This window comes from Salvia hispanica, chromosome 1 (genome assembly GCF_023119035.1).
Source record: "Salvia hispanica cultivar TCC Black 2014 chromosome 1, UniMelb_Shisp_WGS_1.0, whole genome shotgun sequence".
Taxonomy (NCBI): domain Eukaryota; kingdom Viridiplantae; phylum Streptophyta; class Magnoliopsida; order Lamiales; family Lamiaceae; genus Salvia; species Salvia hispanica.
The window spans coordinates 17007180-17012340 of record NC_062965.1 but is presented as its reverse complement, the minus strand read 5'-3'; the positions used below and the strand labels follow the sequence as shown (position 1 = coordinate 17012340).

The following is a 5161-nucleotide window of genomic DNA, read 5'->3' as shown; positions in this document are numbered from 1 at the left end:
TATATTTTGATTAGTTGGTTTGTAATTTATGGTGGAGTACAAATTATGTGTACAATAAGTCATTTGCTAAAAGTTTTGTGATTAATTTTTGTACTTACCTATTGATGATAGGTCGAATAGTTCATTTTGTTCTCTACCTAATAGTTTATACAGTAGTAAGTTTGAGTTGTATTTTTTTCTCATAATCTAAGTCACAACATGAAATTAATTAGTTATTTTTGTTTTCTGTAATGCAGATATTACTTTATTTTTATAAATTTAAATTAATATAAATCAAATTAAATATCTAAGCATCGCACAGATGTGACACTAGTTATATTAAAAACTCAATTCTATTTAAAATTTTATCACATGTCGCACACGGTGAGACATGCGTAAAACTTACAAAGCAATCCAAAAGTATGCCTGATCATTCCTACTCTATCCAACACTTGTCCTATAAAAGACAACCTTCCAAAAATAAGTGTATGCCGCTTGATTAGCGACGAACACACGTTATTCTTTAGTAAAAGGCTAAAGAATAGTACGCTACGTGCTCGACGCATGGCTGCGTGATTACTCTATCCAACACTTGATGACACCATATGTTTTAATTGTAATAATTATTCATCATTACTTATATACTTCCTCAAATTCGCTATCAAACATCACACTTTAACTTGACACAAGTTTTGAAAAATGTAACAGAAAATGATTTGAAAAAGATAGTGACATGTGAGTCATAGTTATATATATTGGTTTTATAATAAGAGTGAACTACATAAATGGCGGAGAGGATCACCTCATTCAAATAATACACCATTTCATCCTACACTAATAAAATAATGACATGTGGATATTTTTTAAATTAACAAAATAATAGACTAAAAGATTAATTATCATCATACATATCTTCGTACACTAATAACTTACTGCCATTATGGCATATACGTATTCTTTAAAGAAAGGAACTAACAAACTAAAACTCCAACACACACACACCATCAATTCATCAACATCAAAGGATCAACAGCCAACAGATATTATACTAAAATCACAACTCGACACATCTAGAGATCGTTGTCGATTTAGCCACATATCATACTCTTTAGCCTGCACGATGATGAATACAAATAGACCAAACTATAACACCAAAACAATTATGCCATTGCATTGTTAGAAAACAGATAAAAAGGAATCACCATCAACAAAAAAAAAAGTTGTATAAAAACTCGAATCTATCTACTAAAAACACGTTAGGATGATTTGCAAAAACTTCGAAAATTGGACAAAATCATCTTCAATCGAGCAAAATCACATAAACGAATGGCAACTAATGTCAGATCAATCAAACATTAGGCAACCAATCCTTCCACGCGAATTCGAAACTTATCTCAATAGTTAAATGAATTCGACACGAGTTCCGAATTTCGGTACCGAAAAAACAACTCAAAAGAGAAGCATCCAGCAAAAACCAGATCACCGCTCTAGACTATTAGCCGACTAAAACACATAGCTCGCCAAAACAAAAATCGATAACTTATTCAAACTAGACGAGGGACGAAAATCAAATCAAGCGAGCCACGCGCAATAAAATAATCAGAAGAAGCGATAGCAATGCGACGGAAAATTTGGAGAAACGGAGGGGCGGAGACTCACCATTTCCGATCGTGCTTGAGTTTGAAGCAGAGAATGCGAGGACCAGCGTCGGACTGTGGGGAAAGAAAATGAAAGAAATTTTAGAGAGAGATATTATTTATTGGTTTGATTAACCAAAATGTTGGCGTATGAGGATAATTAATCTTTAGTCTATTATTTTGTTAATCCACATGTCATTATTTTATTAGTGTAAGATGAAATGGAGTATTATTTGAATGAGGTGATTCGCTCCGAATAACTGGTACCTGATCTTTTACTTTGCACGTAAATGGAACATGATCTTTACTTTATATCATTTTTGGTACCTAATGCCATTTTCACCCCAAAATGCCCTCTAAACAAATACATTTTTCCATTTGTGTCATGGAGGATATTTTAGGCATACATAAAACTAGTACCAAAAGTGATATTATAATAACTTCTGTAATTCTCCTCACTCTTTATAGTATTATTAATAATCAATATTAATATTATTATTTTGATATAATAAATTAATAATTAATTAATATCATCCAAATATATTTAATTATAATTATAGTTATATTTATATTTAATTATTATAATAATAGTATTATAATACTAAAAATAGTAGTAACTAATAAATAGTTATAATATAAATATTTAAATTATGAATCATATAATATCTAATAAATATATTATTAATAGATAGTTATAATATCTAATCAATATAGTCTTAATAAAAAATTAAAATTGTGAATCGTATTCATAATGATATAAAGAGTTGAATATTTTTTGTTAGGTGTTTCAACCCTAAAACGAGTATTAAATAATTTAATAAAAAAATATTCAATTGATTTAATTAAAATAATTAATTTAATTAGGTATTTTGTTCTTGATTTATATTAGAGCATCTCCAATGGTCGGCTAGCGACCGGCTAGCCGAACCATTGGAGGCGGCGAGCGGCTAACCAGCGAGCCGATCGGCGTGGGTTGGCCGATTGGTGGGCGCTGGCCGATGCGGCTGGCCGCCATTGTGGCGGCCCGATCGGCCAGCGCCGAATATTCTTTTTTTTTTTTTATATATAAAAAAACCTATATAAACGCGATTTTAGTTTCATTTTCATTTGCACCACTTGTTTTAACGAGTTTTCTCTCTCTCTAACTTTCTGTACAAGAGCATCATCGAGCGATGAGTAACGCGGGTGGTAGCGGTGGTGGTAGTGGTGGTAGTGGTGGGGATGCTGAGGAGTACGAACGGAGGATGAACGAGGCTATGAATGCCTACATGTACCGCGAGATGGAGCGGTACATGCGTAGGGTGGAACAGCAGGCCATACCTCGCCCTCCACGGGTTATCCACCGCCGAGCAGTGATTGATCGGGATCACGCCGCACATCAGCGGCTGTACGACGACTACTTTTCAGAGAACCCGCGATTTCCCGCCAACATGTTCCGGCGGCGTTTTAGAATGCGCGGGGAGTTGTTTGTGCGCATCGTTGGCACATTAGAGCGTCGATATCTGTGTTTCCGCTTTAGGCACGATGCGGCTGGCAGACCCGGCCATTCCCCTATTCAAAAGTGTACGGCGGCAATCAGGCAGTTGGCCTACGGAGGCGCGGCAGACATGTGGGATGAGTACCTCCACATCGGTGAGTCGACAGCCCTGGAATGTCTGAAGGATTTCTGTGGGGGCGTGATAAACGTTTTCGGTGAGCACGTACCTTTGAAGCCCTACTCCCGAAGATTGTCGGGAATTTGATGCGGATGCGGGGAGAAGCATGGGTTCCCGAGGATGTTAGGCAACATAGATTGTATGCATTGGGAGTGGAAGAACTGTCCGACTGCCTGGAAGGGGGCCTACACGACCGGCTACGCCGATTTCTTGCCGAAATACCATTGGAGATGCTCTTATGAATTCAATTAGATGTATGTATAAAACACTAAAAAGAAAGAAGAAAAAAGAGGAAACATAAACTAAGGAGAAAAAAAAAAGAAAAAAGGAAGATAAAATACTAAAAGAAAGAAGAAAAAAGAAATAAGAATAAACCAAAGAAGAGAAAAAGAAATAAATAAAGGACGAAAAAAAATCACATGATTGGTATTATTTAATTGAAATTTCCAAAAACATCCTCCATAACAAAAAAATCACGTGTTTGGTACCTAGGGTTATAATTGTCACTTAGTACAAAAAATGATATAAAGTAAAGATCAGATACCATTTACGTGCGAAAGTGAAAGCTCAGGTACCATTTATATAGTTCACTCTTATAATAAAATGTGAGGGGAATAGGTTTGTATACATGAGGTCCATTACAAAAAATAGTAAAAAGTAAATGTGATAAGTATTGACGGACGGACCGAAAAGGAAATAAAATTATATCTTCAATTATTGGTGACAATATAAACGGATATTGGTCTCTAAAAATCACAATTTTTGAGCGAAACGAGGAAATTCGGTATCACATTTGAAGAATTTATAACAATAATATAAGAAATTTGATTATTTAACATCATGATGCAGTAATACTTCTACTTTAAAAAACAGATTTTATATATCCAATTTTAACGATTTCTATTTTTCAATAATAATATATTACACATTTTCAGTAATAGTATTAAATCAATTAACAACTAATTTTTATAATAATTAAATAAAATTTATCTATACAAATTAAATTGAATTTTTTGATATTTTATAATTAATACTTTTATAATATAATACTAATAATTGGATTGTTACATGTTTCAAGCGAATCATGTTGATGTTGGTTATTTTTAAAATATTTCATACAAATTTAAAACTGTTGTATTCATATAATCAACTACTTATTGGAATTTTAAAACAAAGCGAATTGGTATGAAATAGATTAGATTTACATTTTAAAATTTAAAAAATAATAGAAATATCATAATTCTCAAAATTAATTAAAATCAAAATTACAGTAGTAAATCCTAACAGAGACATTGCGTCTCAAATCACTACTCATAATAAAACAAATGTAATTTCAAGTCTATCAATTAGGCCCTCAAAATTGGAGTAGATTGGAACTTATAAGTAATTAAGTCTATTATTTCAAAGGAAAAAGTCCAGGAAAATTCAAAAGAATTAATAGGAAAAAGATGCATTAATGTAGGACTCAGTAAACTAATTTGAGAAAAAAACCAATTGGTATAGATATACTATTACAAAAACCAATTTGAGAAAAAAATTCACTTAATTTAATTATTAAATTTGGATAAGCTTGACTATACCAATTAACTTTATTATCAGTCATGGATTTTAAAAGTTTAATACTAATGTGTAAAATTAACTTAATTTAAGTATTAAATTTTAATAATTATTTAAGTCAATATAATTATATTACATATGTCATACATATTGTTGACCAAATAACTTTCAAAATCACTATAAAATGAGGTCGACCTTATTCATTTCCTCTCATCACAAAACAAAATAGCAAAATGTCTCGCCCATATTCTTTCTTATTTCTTACTGTATCCTTAATTTTACTTGTCACTCCATCTCTTGCTCGTGGAATAGATGAAGAAGACGTATCATCAT

At 32.3% G+C, this 5161-nt stretch overlaps 1 non-coding gene across 1 annotated transcript; it reads right to left on the bottom strand.

Moving 5' to 3' along the window:
* Window positions 1-431: 431 nt before the first annotated feature.
* Window positions 432-549, bottom strand: LOC125202926. The gene has a single exon (XR_007173256.1). It is a non-coding gene; the product is annotated as a U5 spliceosomal RNA (small nuclear RNA).
* Window positions 550-5161: the final 4612 nt, after the last annotated feature.